Genomic DNA, 17,131 nt, shown 5'->3' on the forward strand with positions numbered 1-17,131 from the left:
TAGATATGTTTGTAGAGCTCCGAGAGAGGTCAATTGGCACTATAAGAATACGATGCATGTTATTATCTAACTCAATGGTATTCATTGTGATTACTTCAGAAGGATGGAGGGCTGAGGGGGCTTACCAGGAATCAAATTCTTAGCCATGGGATCAAACACAGACCCCTGAAGTGGATACACTGATCCAATGAGCCTGTATACCTGGCTCATTCACCAGCCTGGTGGCTGTAAATGTGATAGAATCTCAAGTTATAGTTTTGTTGGTCTACTCTTCGATGAGAATTATATGTTGTAATCCAAAATACATGAGGCAACTAGTTGGTTGTGAGGGGCCTCAGCCACATTATGTAGGGCTCTACACAATGACCTTTGGGAAGGCATATTTGGGACCGATCGTGCCTGCTGCTTCATGTTGCATTACTGCATGGTTAGTGAATTGTAGATTTGAGTATGATTAATTGGGGTTCAGGGGCTCTCTCTCAAACAAAACCATGATACTTGAATGGTCACTTAAATCAGAATAGGCAGTGTGCCCGTCATGGGGCATAGTGGTGCATAACATGACAATCCCAAATAGAAACATGTATTACCCAATACACTACTTGCTCTTTCTGCAGAAAAGTGCCAACATTGTCTTATGGACATTTTAAGGAGGGTCTGAGCTGGTTTGAGGATATCTTGAGATTTTCATGTTTAAAAAAAGCTTTGATGCACCAGTGACAGCATGATTTAGGTCACTCCTTAGGTCTAGTACATATTGATGTGTGTGAGAAACAGTCATCTTGTCACTTTTCCTCCTTGATCCTATATGCTGTTACCTTTAACCAATGGGGAATGGTATGCTTTCTATATTCCTGTTCTTGCCTTTGTTGTATGAATAGGCCTTGAAAAATATTTCTAAGCACCACAAGTGACACTATCTTTGTCAAAGCTTTACTTTTGTCAGAAAGGGTCGATACACAGGACCAGGGTAATGCAAAGTGAATCCAAACTTAAGTGAATAATAATTTAACAAAATGCTTTCTCTTCGTCTTTTTATCATTAGATTTATTCAGCGAATATAATTGAAGTTGCAACTGCAATATAGTTTGCAAAAAAACGAATACAGAACAGAAAATCAATTGGTTGCTCACAGTCCATAGATTATCAAATAAAACATACACGTTTAAAAACAAATAATCAAATAGCCGGTTCACCTAGAATAAGTAACTAATGTCCTCCATGAGAAAACACACTGTGGACTCAGAGAACAATCCCATAAATTGTGCACATGTCAAGACAGTTTCACATTAAGTTAAATAAAACTAACAGTGCAATTTGTGCCATGTTAGACTGAGCTTGTAGTCAAAAGAGCTCTAAGCAACAATAAAGCAGATGTGCAAAAAATGCCAGTAAATGCACGAAAATTAAACGCTTCTAGCAAACCTATCTTCAAATAAAAAAAGAGCAGCCCGAACCACAAAGGATCTGAGCAGAAAGAAGAAAGAGAGCTTCTGACAAAAATCTCCAGTCCTTTTATAATGTTGTGAACAATACAACGTATACAGACAAATATTGTGACATTTTAATATACATAATATACTGTTAGCAACCGATTTAGGAAGACATTAAATTCAAAAATGTCTCTTGGTTTCTGCCTTAACACATGCATTTAATTATAATTATAAATATGGGCACATGCTGTTGCAGGGATTCTGCAAAATCACAAAACTATGCTTCGTATTATGGGACCTTAGTAGGCAGAGACTGAGATATCCTACCACCTTAGTACCCATGAGCCGGGACCGACTAGCTATAGTGTCTCACTTGCCCTCCTACTCACTCACAGAGGAACAGGTGATTAGACACCCCAGAATACAACACTTCCAGATCTCTCAGAAATCGCGGTTGCAAGACACACCCTTTCGCTCATGCGCTTGTGCTTGTCGGCAATAAGATCTGACAGAGACACGGAAAAGTTTAAAATGTTTATTTTAACTAACGTGCTCTAGTAAGAAGTATGCGTGCCACAACCAGTAGAAAAACTAACATAAATACGGTCAAAATAGCAAGTAGTCCGTAAATCATAAAAGGAGCTGTCATGATATACGACAGAGTAGCCTAACCTCTCTCCCCTTGTATAAAAGCAAAATTATTATATATTAGAAGATCTCTGGATGTAAGCAGACCCCGTACCTCAGTCTATAGATGGTAGATCTACATCACAGATGCGGTCACGCTCTTCTCCCTGGAAAGATCCCTTTCCAAGTGTGTGTTACCAATCCGTGTACCCTCAGATGACCAAAGTATGTGTTCTCAAACAACAGCTGCATCTGTATGTTTTGTCTAGGTGCTAGGGCCTGACCAGAACAAAATAACACGGGGCATTGTTGTTTGACCTTGTTCACTATGTTAAGACTAAATCCCAGGAATGAACAAAGTGCAAAACCAACAGCTAGTTCCATGTGAAAATTTCAGTGTGGCACAAGCAAAATACATTTGTGTGCTAACGTGCGCAAAGCAGTAGACAGTCAGCAAAGTACTCATGCTAACATAGGGAAGACGACAAAGCCCATATGAACCACGTGACAAAGCATTCGTTATTCACATAATCATTTCAATGCTGTGATTCATGAGTTAATATGAAGATTTGCCACCTGTACTTTGCAATCAAGTAATTGAAATGATGAGGAATACTTGTTGTGGTGGCTTGTAAGTGTGAGGTGGTGCATGGGTAGAAGGGATTGTGAAGTCCTGCTGTGGGTAAGTTTCCTATGCGATAATGTTGGATTCCAGAGAAGGACGGTTGGAGTGGTAGCTGAGAGATGTCTGGATGGAGCTGTTGTACACTCACCTTTGCTATAGAATAATCTTACTTTACTACTAGATCCTTCTTGGTGTAGTTAATTGATGATACACAATTTAGGTGTTGGTCTTCTGTTTTCCTTTTTAAAGAATGTATGTTTTTGTAATGTAATATGTATATAAATCAATAGCATACACTACTACATTTAAAAAATGCATGTCTGTGGTTTTATGAAAACCTAAGAACTAAATAAAAAAGCCAGATAAAAATGGTGAGATGTCTTAATGTAGTTATGGTGACTTGTATTGAGTATGAGCCAGGCAACCTGGTGTACCACCATTGGAGTCTCTTGAGTTCTTGTTTAGGATGTCCTTTATATTTGTTGTTGCAGGTGTCCCATTGAGAGGAGGTCACCTTAAGAGATAAGGCTATTTTGTGAGGAGCTGTCAGCAGATGAAGGCTACCACAAAGTTTTTGTAGGTGGTGGAAAGCAGTCTCGATGACTGCATTAACGTGGCTAGTGAAAACTAAGTCAATATCAAGGAAGACTCTGAGAATGTTTGTCTTCTGTAACAGCGATTGAAGTAGGCTCAAAGAACGTGGACACGTGAAAGCAAAAGGTGTGGGATAGACTTAGACCCAGAGTGGGAACGGTTTTCTAGCTATTGAGACAGAGACAATTGACCTTACCAAATACTGACTGTGTGTATGGCTAGACAGACAGAGAGACAGACAGAGAGACAGACAGAGAGACAGACAGAGAGACGGACAGTTGGACAGACAGACAGAGAGCCAGAGAGCCAGAGAGACAGAGAGACAGACAGATAGATAGATAGATAGATAGATAGATAGATAGATAGATAGATAGATAGATAGATAGATAGATAGATAGATAGATAGATAGATAGATAGATAGATAGATAGATAGATAGATAGATAGATAGATAGATAGATAGATAGATAGATAGATAGATAGATAGATAGATAGATAGATAGATCAGTAAAAGTCTGTGCAAAACTACATCGGAAAAAAGTATGCGTGCTTTCAACACTGCATATATATTTGGCAAAAGAAATGAATCTTCAGAAAGTAAACATAGTGAGTCAGTGAGTACTGAATCTGTGTATTACATCAGGGCTGACAATGGGTGTCCGATGTGGCTTTTCAACGGTAAAAAGTACTCATGATTAAAGGGCCACCTGGAAAAGGTACGAGTAGTTACTTTGAGAGGCATCTTTGCTGGTTTAGCTAAAGTGCATGTCATTGGCCTGCGTGTGGCACACGGGTCAGGTGGAGTCTTGGTCGTCAGAACTAGCTTGCGAAAGGTGAAGCGCCTTGTGGATGACATCAACAAATTTCCCAAACCTTGCTAGGGTCCCAGGGTGGTTTGAGAAAAGGACAAGCCTCTGGCCACTTTGCAGATGCATGATCTTTGAGCCAGTTGTAAGGGAGCAGGCGGCGGCAGTCTCGATCGAGTTTGGGACAGCAACACAGCAGATGGAGCCAAGATTCGTTGTGGTAGTTGCACAGTCTGCAGGATCTTTCTTCCCTTTCCCTTGCCCATAAGGGGTTAAAGTCCATAACTGGTAGGGCAAGGAGGCGTGTGTATAGAATTTTACTGCGAGTATGGACAGCAAGCGCTTGATACAGGTAGGGCTGTGCTTTCCCAACTATGTAAGAAGCGTAAAGTGCCTCCATGTTGGAGGAGCATCATAGGCTGCTCAGGTCCTGTTCTTACAAGTAATTTGTTACCTGACCGTTAACTATTTTTTTCCAGACTTAGAATGGGATATCTGAATGATGGATGTTGCTAGCTTCAATTTTTGGATTTTTAATGCTTGTTCTATGTAGTCAGGCCACAGATTGCCAGTTGTTTCAAATACTGTTTTGAATTATGCCTTAAAGGAGTTCTCTGGAGCCTGTAGGATCCTGATGTAATATTTCAATAGGGCACCTTGGAATTCCAGGTCTTGTCTCAAGAGGCCTAGTTCTAGTCTGATACCATAAACTCAGAAACATCCACTTGCCCCACCATTTTTAAACATTGCATAAGTCACAAAACCGATACATTATGATTAAGGCTCCCTGTTTTTTACTACTTTTTACACATAAATACACACAGAAACCCATTTATTTTCCTGTCAGGATTTATTTTTAAACATGGATAAAAACGGAAATTGGATTAATTTTTTGAGTAATTCTAAATGTTGTAAGTCAGGGCTGGCAAGCAAATGGCTGTGCAGATTGACAGGCAAGAGGGTTAAAAATGAAAAGAAATTTAGTAAAAAGGCTTAAACAGTAGTAGATATGTACATGGCGCTGATACTAATTATGTGTAGGTTTTCATATAAGTGCAGTGATTTATCATCTGTGGGTTTTCATATCATTAAAATTTACAAGGCATTTAGGCATGAGGGCATATTTTTCGGTAAAATAAATGTAGAAATGTACTGGATTCAGCTTACTTTTACCACAAAACCCCAAATAAATATGGATAAATATAGATACAATTAGCAAAAAATAAATATGGATAAATACAGATGGAAAAGTCAAAGAAATAAATACCATAAAACCGGGAGCCCTAATTATGATATACAGATGTTGAGACAAAAACTTAATATACAAATCTATATTTTATTCAGATTATTTCAATTCGTTTTTTTACAAAGCCTTTTATAATTTATTAGAATTATTCCTTTACAGTATTATACCAACGAGCATTTTTCTTGAAAAACATTGCCACTCAAGCCTAGTAACATTATGTTAAAAACCACTATCTTACTACATCCATCCATCTACACATTCATCCTTGGATCAAATCACAGTTTTACCCAACAAAACATTACATATAAAAACAGTAGGGGGTCAGAACATACATGTTCATCATATATTGGCCTATATTGACATATTTTTTTTGCATATGACCTCTATAGACGTGTATATATATATATATATATAAATATTTTTGAACTCACCTGAGAGACCCACGAGGGCCGTAATTGCAGCATGCGTAAAGGCGCCAGTAAGCACTTCAGTTTGCATCAGTTGTCATCCTCATGAAGAAGGGGCCAGAGAGCTCTGAAACGCGTCAGGAATTTGAAAATTAATGGAGACGAAAATGCCGGTCTTTGGAAATAAAGGCTTCTTGTGAGCACCCAGCAGTTGCGTGCTTCCTTGCCTCAGGGCACTTTGGTGGATTTGTTAGCACGGCAGCCCGGCCGTGAAGGAAGCGCCACCATTGCTTGATGGGGCCCAAAAAGGTTCGAACTTTCCAACCTTCAGGCACAGCTGGGGAAATGAAAACGAACACCGGATTTCTTTTCCTAAGCCCACTGGGGCGCTGCATTTTGTATACTTGACACTGAACTCTGAACTGACCGCACTTGGGACAATGTGCTTGTTTTACAAACTACAGGTACCAGCATGCAAATATTTTTGAACTCACCTGAGAGACCCACGAGGGCCGTAATTGCAGCATGCGTAAAGGCGCCAGTAAGCACTTCAGTTTGCATCAGTTGTCATCCTCATGAAGAAGGGGCCAGAGAGCTCTGAAACGCGTCAGGATTTTGAAAATTAATGGAGACGAAAATGCCGGTCTTTGGAAATAAAGGCTTCTTGTGAGCACCCAGCAGTTGCGTGCTTCCTTGCCTCAGTGCACTTTGGTGGATTTGTTAGCACGGCAGCCCGGCCGTGAAGGAAGTGCCACCATTGCTTGATGGGGCCCAAAAAGGTTCGAACTTTCCAACCTTCAGGCACAGCTGGGGAAATGAAAACGAACACCGGATTTCTTTTCCTAAGCCCACTGGGGCGCTGCATTTTGTATACTTGACACTGAACTCTGAACTGACCGCACTTGGGACACTGTGCTTGTTTTACAAACTACAGGTACCAGCATGCAAATATTTTTGAACTCACCTGAGAGAACCACGAGGGCCGTAATTGCAGCATGCGTAAAGGCGCCAGTAAGCACTTCAGTTTGCATCAGTTGTCATCCTCATGAAGAAGGGGCCAGAGAGCTCTGAAACGCGTCAGGATTTTGAAAATTAATGGAGACGAAAATGCCGGTCTTTGGAAATAAAGGCTTCTTGTGAGCACCCAGCAGTTGCGTGCTTCCTTGCCTCAGGGCACTTTGGTGGATATATATATATATATATATATATATATATATATATATATATATATATAGATAGATAGATATATATATTACTTACTGGCGGTCGCCAGTAGGTAGTTATAGTTAGGACCTAGTTTCCATAGGAAATCCGCAACATTCTATTGAGAATAACTTTGGCGCCGGTGGACGAATCTTTGCGAATTTCTCAAAGAAGATGGCCTGCTCCGCTCCGCTCCTTCCCTGAAAGTTTGGGGGGGATTCGTCAAGTGGAGGCTGAGATAAAAGGGGGGTCCCAAAACGTGTTTTCCCCATGTTATTTTCCATAGGACGTTTAGACACGGCTACAGCTCGAACGGCTGAATGGATTTATAAGAAATTTGGTAAAAAGGTAGAGTCCGGCTCGCAGATTACGCTTTTCTTTGAATGGTGTAAATCTGTTCAGTAGTTGCTGAGAAAATTAACTTTGAAAAAATATATATTGGGCTACATTGGGCTATATATATGTTAGAGCCCAAATGTAGCCCAATGTAGCCCAATGTAGCCCAAAGATGGCCACCAGAGACAAAAAAAACAAATGTAGCCCAAATATCAGCCAGATGTAGCCCAACTATAGCCCAATGACAGAATGTTCCAGAGTGTTCTAAAGAACAACTAGAGCGCTAACAGTCTTACTTATGACAAACGTATGGCACACCTGAAGTCATCTTGATTGGAATAAAGTGTTAACACTTAAAACATTTAATTTGCAAAGGAACAAAATGAGGGGGTTCATTTTGCCATAGAAATTATGATTAGTGCTGAAGAAAGAAAAATTAGGGCACATTTTGAGTGACTTCTCAAATCCTCTTATATTTCATTAAAAAAATTCTGATATGCAGTCTCCCAAGATGGCCACCAGAGACAAAAGAGCCCAAATGTAGCCCAAATATCAGCCAGATGTAGCCCAACTATAGCCCAATGACAGTAGTTAGGACCTAGTTTTCATAGGAAATCCGCAACATTCTATTGAGAATAACTTTGGCGCTGGTGGACGAATTTTTGCGAATTTCTCAAAGAAGATGGCCTGCTCCGCTCCGCTCCTTTCCTGAAAGTTTGAGGGGGATTCATCAAGTGAGGGCTGAGATAAAAGGGGAGTCCCAAAACGTGTTTTCCCCATGTTATTTTCCATAGGACGTTTAGACACGGCTACAGCTCGAACGGCTGAATGGATTTATAAGAAATTTGGTAGAAAGGTAGAGTCCGGCTTGCAGATTACGCTTTTCTTTGAATGGTGTAAACTTGTTCAGTAGTTGCTGAGAAAATTAACTTTGAAAAAATATCTATTGGGCTACATTGGGCTATATATATGTTAGAGCCCAAATGTAGCCCAATGTAGCCCAATGTATCCCAATGTAGCCCAAAGATGGCCACCAGAGACAAAAAAAACAAATGTAGCCCAAATATCAGCCAGATGTAGCCCAACTATAGCCCAATGACAGAATGTCCCAGAGTGTTCTAAAGAACAACTAGAGCGCTAACAGTCTTACTTATGACAAAAGTATGGCACACCTGAAGTCATCTTGATTGGAATAAAGTGTTAACACTTAAAACATTTAATTTGCAAAGGAACAAAATGAGGGGGTTCATTTTGCCATAGAAATTATGATTAGTGCTGAAGAAAGAAAAATTAGAGCACATTTTGAGTGACTTCTCAAATCCTCTTATATTTCATTAAATAAATTCTGATATGCAGTGTCCCAAGATGGCCACCAGAGATAAAAGAGCCCAAATGTAGCCCAAATATCAGCCAGATTTAGCCCAACTATAGCCCAATGACAGTAGTTAGGACCTAGTTTCCATAGGAAATCCGCAACATTCTATTGAGAATAACTTTGGCGCTGGTGGACGAATGTTTGCGAATTTCTCAAAGAAGATGGCCTGCTCCGCTCCGCTCCTTCCCTGAAAGTTTGAGGGGGATTCATGAAGTGAGGGCTGAGATAAAAGGGGAGTCCCAAAACGTGTTTTCCCCATGTTATTTTCCATAGGACGTTTAGACACGGCTACAGCTCGAACGGCTGAATGGATTTATAAGATGTAGCCCAATGACAGAATGTCCCAGAGTGTTCTAAAGAACAACTAGAACGCTAACAGTCTTACTTATGACAAAAGTATGGCACACCTGAAGTCATCTTGATTGGAATAAAGTGGTAACACTTAATACATTTAATTTGAAAAGGAACAAAATGAGGGGTTTCATTTTGCCATAGGAATTTTATATATATATTCACTGAAAAAACCATAGGTTTCACAGAAACACACAGTCACTGGATGATGTCATCAGTGATGTCATCAGTGATGTCATTTGAGATGTCATCAGTGATGTCATTTGAGATGTCATCAGTGATGTCACTGACCATGTCATGAATGATGTAATATGTGACATCATCAGCAGTGGATTGCGGGTGCGCGATATATAGTTAGTGCAACTAACTATATATGGAATTTCAATGGTTTTGTGTGAGTAAAATAAGGTTTTGTAAATGCTAATTCCTAACTATATATGGTCTATAACCCATGGTTTTTTCAGTGAATTTTCAAGGTTTTGTAAATGCTAATTCCTAACTATATATGGTCTATAACCTATGGTTTTTTCAGTGAATTTCAATGTTTTTTTATTAGCAAATATCAAAAGCTTTAAAATGTCAAGTACGTGGTAGGTAAAAACATTTTCGTGTTTATGCACGCTGATGTGCTTTGAACGCTGCCCCCCCCTCTTTTCTTTTAGGAGTATTCTCTCTTTGCAGATAGTGAAGGGTAGGTAACGCAGGCCTTTGCCCCCGTTGTAATCCGTCGTGCCTGCTTCCCTCTCCATTTGATTGATTGTTATCCAAGCATTTACTGTTTTGGAATTGCTTCTCTTTGGTTCATTCTCTATTTACAAACAAGCACAGAGTCGCAATACTCTGTTTAGTCTTTGCAGATAGTGAAAAATCGTTAGAAAAAACAAAAGGAATCAAGCAAAATCAGTAGGCCACTAATGGGATCTCTTTTTGACCTCGCTAAAATAGAAACATTAGGAACAACCCCTCATGAGAAATATGAAACTAGTGAGAGGAACCGAGCTCGACGCCATGATGGCTGCAAGACAGCTCGGCTCCGCCGCCCACCCCGCCCAAAATAACGACAAACCCTATGCAAATATTATAAATATATACAACACACCAGCAAAGTAACAGGGTAAAACGTTTTATTAAATAACTATTTACATGGCAGCCTGCTGCAACATCGATCCAAATACATGCCGCCGTTCCCGGGATTTCTCCCCGACTACTCTGCGGCCTATGAGATGGAGAGGCCGGGGCGTTGACTAGGCGGGGCCTCCGGCCGCAACCACAGCGCCAACGATCGCTGCTGACGGAGGGGAGCCTTGCCGGTGAGACCACTGATCTGAAGAACCGCTGCCTGCGGTGCCTCCCTGAGCCGCTTGACGGAGGCCCCCGAGGGGCGGTGTGGTGGCGCGGACTCGGAGGGGACGCTTGGCTCCTGCCCACTCCCCAAGTCTTGTTGTCCTGGTGTGGCTTGAGATCTCCCCCGACATAGGCGGCCGGCTCCCGGGGTCCGGCGGAACTTTTTGCCTTTTGGTGACTCTTCCATTCTGGACCTTGTCCCACAATCCGTTTGACCTGAAGACACGTCCTGCGGTGCCCTGGTCCGACCATCACAAATACCTGCGCCAGGAGACGGCGTGGGGTGCACTGGAAGGGAGAGGCGGCGCGAACGAGCCTCCCCCACCTCCCCAGGTGGAGGTTTCACAGCTGCACCCCAGCGCTTCACTCGACGTAGGCGGCCGGCTCCCGGGGTCCGGCGGAACTTTTAGCCTTTTGGTGACTCTTCCATTCTGGACCTTGTCCCACAATCCGTTTGACCTGAAGACACGTCCTGCGGTGCCCTGGTCCGACCATCACATATACCTGCGCCAGGAGACGGCGTGGGGTGCACTGGAAGGGAGAGGCGGCGCGAACGAGCCTCCCCCACCTCCCCAGGTGGAGGTTTCTCAGCTGCACCCCAGCGCTTCACTCGGCAGCTGAGTTACGCCCACTCTTGCGGCACAGTGCCTCTCTTGGCCAGCTGAGTTGCGCCTGCTCTTGCTATTACAGCGTCTCACCCGCCATCCGGCTGAATTGCACCCACTCTTGCGGTACAGCGACAGGCGGCTGTCACGGAGCTCACGAAATGGCGGTCGGCTCCACAGACTTGGGCCTGGCCTGCAAGGATGGCTCTGGGCAACCCTGGAACTCGGACGCTTGACTGCTAGGGCAAGCGTCCCCTCAGCCTTGAAGATTCTACAAGAGTCACCGGGGCCCCCGACTCCCGCAGACTTCCGGTGGGGAGCGACTGCCATGATTGCTCGCGGAACGGTCACGACGTAGCCACGGGGTGCTCTCATGCTGACGCCAGCTTCAGTCTGAAACATCCAGAAACACTGTAGTATCGCGTTGTCGCGTAATGCGTCATATGACGCGCCGCGTTAGCGCACCCGATGCGCGAGGCGCGAAGCGCAGCTTCCCGGAAGCGATCCGGGGCACGGCGCGGAGCGCGTAACATAAGCATAACAGGTCATGTGACTTGTTAATAAAAATTTTCATTGCTTCATTTCACTTTTGGTTTCCTAATGATGTAAGGCTAGGTCATGTGACCTAAAAATGACACTTTTCATTGGTTTAGAACTATTTTTTTGTCCCAAATGATGAAAACCCCTCCTTGTTTCCTCACTCTGACTTTCATCTTTGTGAGAGGAAGACCTACAGTGCCTCGCTCGGCCACCTGAGTTACGCCCGCTCTTGCGGCACAGTGCCTCGCTCGGCCAGCTGAGTTCTGCCCACTCTTGCGGCACAGTGCCTCGCTCGGCCAGCTGAGTTCCGCCCGCTCTTGCGGCACAGTGCCTCACTCGGCCAGCTGAGTTCCGCCCACTCTTGCGGCACAGTGCCTCGCTCGGCCAGCTGAGTTCCGCCCGCTCTTGCGGCACAGTGCCTCACTCGGCCGGTTGAGTTTCGCCTACTCTTGCGGCTACAGCGTCTCACCCGCCATCCAGCTGAGTTGCGCCCACTCTTGCGGCCTACGACATGGAGAGGCCAGGGCGTTGACTAGGCGGGGCCTCCGGCCGCAACCACAGCGCCAACGATCGCTGCTGACGGAGGGGAGCCTTGCCGGTGAGAGCCACTGATCTGAAGAACCGCTGCCTGCGGTGCCTCCCTGAACCGCTTGACGGAGGCCCCCGAGGGGCGGTGTGGTGGCGCGGACTGGGAGGGGGCGCTTGGCTCCTGCCCCCTCCCCAAGTCTTGTTGCCCTGGTGTGGCCTGAGATCGCCCCCGACATAGGCGGCCGGCTCCCGGGGTCCGGCGGAACTTTTTGCCTTTTGGTGACTCTTCATTCTGGACCTTGTCCCACAATCCGTTTGACCTGAAGACACGTCTTGCGGTGCCCTCGCAATGCGGCCTGGTCCCTGAATGTGTGCAGGGGGACGGTATTGATTGGATCAAGATGGCGGCTTCACACAAAGCTGACTCAAGTGTTGCTGCTGATGCTATGCAGACAAAAACTGGTTTTCAGTTTGTACATTCTTCAGGATTTTTCCATCCAAGGCTGGTTGAGAGTTTGTAGAACGATGGCTTCAGATTTTCAACATACTACTCTTCAACATTCTTCATAAATGTAACAATGTGAGACTCACTAGGAGAACGGCCGTTTATCTTTCCTTTCAAAATGCTGCCAACAATATTTTCTGAATGGAAGACACCATCTTGTAGCATAAAGGGCTGCGTCAAGGGTGGTATTGCCCAGAATGTCTTGTTTTCTAGTGCTCGTAATGACGAAGCCAGAACTGCCGAAAGGGATTCTGGTCCTGCCGCTACTTATTGGAGACATTGAACTATACTCTGGACCTGCCTGGCCTCGACCAAAATGGCGCCAGTATGGGAGCAGCTTGCAACTCCTTATGACGTTCTAGTTACTTAGCCTTGACGTTATGGGGGATGTATGCGGTCTTTGTGCACATGGCGGGCGGGGAAGGGTACTGACTGGGAATACGGACAACCCTATTGATGTCGATTTTTCATTATTGATTATTGTATTAATAAAGCTTCGAAGTAATGTTACCCATGATACTCGCCCATGGTGTGCGTATGGACGATTTTATTGTAACTGATCCTGTTATACTTTCAATTAAAAAATCAACCTTCACTGATTCTGCAACCGTTTGTCACGTTTAGTTTTTTCAATTAAATGGCTCGCTTGTTACATACTCCTATACCCCTGGCTTTTGAAAGACACCATCTTGTAGAATAAAGGGCTGCGTCAAGGGTGGTATTGCCCAGAATGTCTTGTTTTCTAGTGCTCGTAATGACGAAGCCAGAACTGCCGAAAGGGATTCTGCTCCTGCCGCTACTTATTGGAGACATTGAACTATACTCTGGACCTGCCTGGCCTCGACCAGAATGGCGCCAGTATGGGAGCGACTTGCAACTCCTTATGACGTTCTAGTTACTTAGCCTTGACGTTATGTGGGATGTATGCGGTCTTTGTGCACATGGCGGGCAGGGAAGGGTACTGACTAGGAATACGGACAACCCTATTGATGTCGATTTTTCATTATTGATTATTGTATTAATAAAGCTTCGAAATAATGTTACCCATGATACTCGCCCATGGTGTGCGTATGAACGATTTTATTGTAACTGATCCTGTTATACTTTCAATTATAAAATCAACCTTCACTGATCCTGCAACCGTTTGTCACGTTTAGTTTTTTCAATTAAATGGCTCGCTTGTTACATACTCCTATACCCCTGGCTTTTGAAAGACACCTTCTTGTAGAATAAAGGGCTGTGTCAAGGGTGGTATTGCCCAGAATGTCTTGTTTTCTAGTGCTCGTAATGACGAAGCCAGAACTGCCGAAAGGGATTCTGGTCCTGCCGCTACTTATTAGAGACATTCAACTATACTCTGGACCTGCCTGGCCTCGACCAAAATGGCGCCAGTATGGGAGCGACTTGCAACTCCTTATGACGTTCTAGTTACTTAGCCTTGACGTTATGGGGGATGTATGCGGTCTTTGTGCACATGGCGGGTGGGGAAGAGTACTGACTGGGAATACGGACAACCCTATTGATGTCGATTTTTCATTATTGATTATTGTATTAATAAAGCTACAGATAAGTCAAGTACGTGGTAGATAAAAACATTTTTTGTGTTTATGCACGCTGAGGTGCTTTGGACGCTGCCCCCCCCCCCTCATCATTTAGATTACCACCGCCCATTGCACAAAAGCGTACCGGGCGCTCCCCATGCAAAAAAAACGATTTTTTTTGCCCCGCGGGGCCCTTTTAAAGCCTCCACATCAAACCTAGAGGGTGAGGGAGGATCTACTATGCCCCCTTATGGTCATTTCCCCCTTTGTTTTGGCCTCCTCTTGTCTCTCGATCCTACCGAGAGACAAGATGGCGGCCGCTCCGGACTGTTTAGAATGTTGACAGACACCGGAGAGCCAATCAGCTTCGCTTCGCGAAGTTCCGTTACGCGTCAAGTACGCGAACCGGAGCGCTACCCGGAGCGCTGTTACAGATATATATATTTTTTTGAACGTTAATTTATCAAAATCCACTGGAGCACATATATTGAGACCTAGCAAAGGCACATCGGGCTAACAGTCCCTACAATTTTGCCAAGTTTCATGCAAATCCATTCAGCCGTTCGGGCTAAAAGTGAGGCCAACCGCCCTATGGAAATTAACGTGGGAAAAATGCGTTTTGGGACCCCCCTTTTTTCTCATCCCCCCCTTGACGAACCCCCCCCCCAAATTTTCAGGGGCTGCTCAGAAACAAAATGTTCCATTGTCCTGAAAATTTCAGCCAATTCCGTCCACAAACGCCAAAGTTATTAGACATAGAATTTTCAAAAATCCCATAGAGAAAAAATCCTAACTATATATACCTACTGGCGACCGCCAGTAGGTAATATATATATTACCTATTGGCAGTCGCCAGTAGGTATATATAGTAAGGATTTTTTTGAATAGGGATTTCTGAAAATTCTATGTTGAATAACTTTGGCGTTGATGGACGGAATTGGCTGCAATTTTCAGGAAAATGGCACATTTTGTTTCTGAGCGTCCCCTGAAAGTTTGGGGGGGTTTCGTCAAGCGGGGGCCGAGAAAAAATGGGGGTCCCAAAACGTGTTTTTAACATTGAGTTTTCCATAGGGTGGTTGGATTCACTTTTAGCTCGAACGGCTGAATGGATTTCCACAAAACTTGGCAAAATTGTAGGGACTGGTAGCCCGATGTGCCTTTGCTATGTCTCAAGATATATGCTCCAGTGGTTTTTACAAAAATTAACTTTGAAAAATATATATTGGGCTACATACAGTCAGTCATGCACCTACTAAATCCTTCATCCAGACACTTATACATCCACTCATTCTTCAATATGTAAGACATATTTTAACTTTACAGAAACATACAGTCACTGGATGTTGTCATCAGTGATGTCATCAGTGATGTAATTTGAGATGTCATCAGTGATGTCATCAGTGATGTCACTGACCATGTCATGAATGATGTAATATGTGACATGATCAGCAGTGGATTGCGGGTGCACGATATATAGTTAGTGCAACTAACTATATATGCGAATTTCAATGGTTTTCTGTGAGTAAAATAAGGTTTTGTAAATGCTAATTCCTAACTATATATGGTCTATAACCTATGGTTTTTTCAGTGAATTTTCAAGGTTTTGTAAATGCTAATTCCTAACTATATATGGTCTATAACCTATGGTTTTTTCAGTGAATATATATATATATATATATATATATATATATATATATATATATATATCCACCCTCGATATTGGTGGTTGGAATTACTAAATCATTTGCATCTTTATTCTATTGTGTCACATTCTGTTTCTTGAATATAACTGCTACATAAATAATTTATTCTGAGTTATGCCAAAATTAATTTCTTTTATTGCCCAAGTATTTGTAGTATTTATCTCATGTTAAATTCTATGTTGCATGATTTGACTGAATCCCCTATATCGTACCGTCACGCATTTCAGTGGAAGACAAGGTAGAGATCATACACCTTCCTCAAGGCATTTTAAGGTACCATAATCTGAACCAAGGTGGTATGATAAAAAGGGGGGAACAGGAGTTCCTGCATATAAATATTGAGTGTGAGGGCATGTTGCTGATAACAGTTCCTCTGGGCCCTGGAATTTCTGTGCTTAACTCGTTTTCTGGTTCAACTTGGGAGCTCGCATCCACTTTTCCCTGGGTTGACAAGGAAGGAGTATTGGGCACATGCCTTGGCCTTGATGAGGCAATGAGTATCTTGTTTCCTGGACCCTCCCTGGGACACAATTTCGGGTACAGAGGGACAGCTTTGCCCTTAGCTGAAGGTTTTGGAGTTTTGCCGGCCTTTAGTGCTAGTTCCAGTTTATCAAGCGTTGTGGCTTTCTTGAGCTGTTTTTTTATAGGTTTTTCTTTGTTTTCCTGGTGAGTAGCTGGCAGACACTGCCCTCCTTCCATCTCACCTTGGATTTTGGATTTAATGGAGTACAGCTTGGTACTCAGATCACCTAGGCAAAGGGCCAGATATTGTAAAAGATCAATTTGAAGCTCCATTTTGGTTAATTGCCATTACAGCGCTCTGGTCATGACATCTTGGGAGGCACTGATGGAAGGCATGAGCAGGTCAGCCGGTTGAGGATACTCGGGGGGTTCATGCCTTGTTACATTAAGTTCTCTAAACAGCCTGGGGGTAAGCTTCAGAGTTTTTTTTTTAATTTGAGTTTTGAGGTTATGGTAGAGGGTTGCAAAGAAATTGCCTAGGTCTTGGATGAACTCATTTGCACTGTTTGCATCTGGGCCAGCTTGTTCGAGTGGAGCAATCTGAGGTAAGCAGGATGATTAGTGTGATTTGTGTGGACTTGAGCAATGGTCACGATTTTGTGATTTGCTGGAGCATTAAAGGTTTGGATCTTAGGCGAGGGTGCAGGCCTTCTCTTCGCCTGTGGCCTGGTCCCTATGTGTTCTTGATTCCGCTATAGGCTTGGGAGGGGGACTGGGTTAAGTGATCGTCCAATGCAGTGCCCCACTCAGCTTTGGGCAGAAGTGGTCCTGCACCTCTCAATTAAGGTTAAGGTGGAGTCCATTGCTGGGGGTTGGTTCAAACTGTTATTTTCTGCTTCTG

The sequence above is a fragment of the Lissotriton helveticus genome, chromosome 6, assembly GCF_964261635.1.
Source record: "Lissotriton helveticus chromosome 6, aLisHel1.1, whole genome shotgun sequence".
NCBI lineage: Eukaryota > Metazoa > Chordata > Amphibia > Caudata > Salamandridae > Lissotriton > Lissotriton helveticus.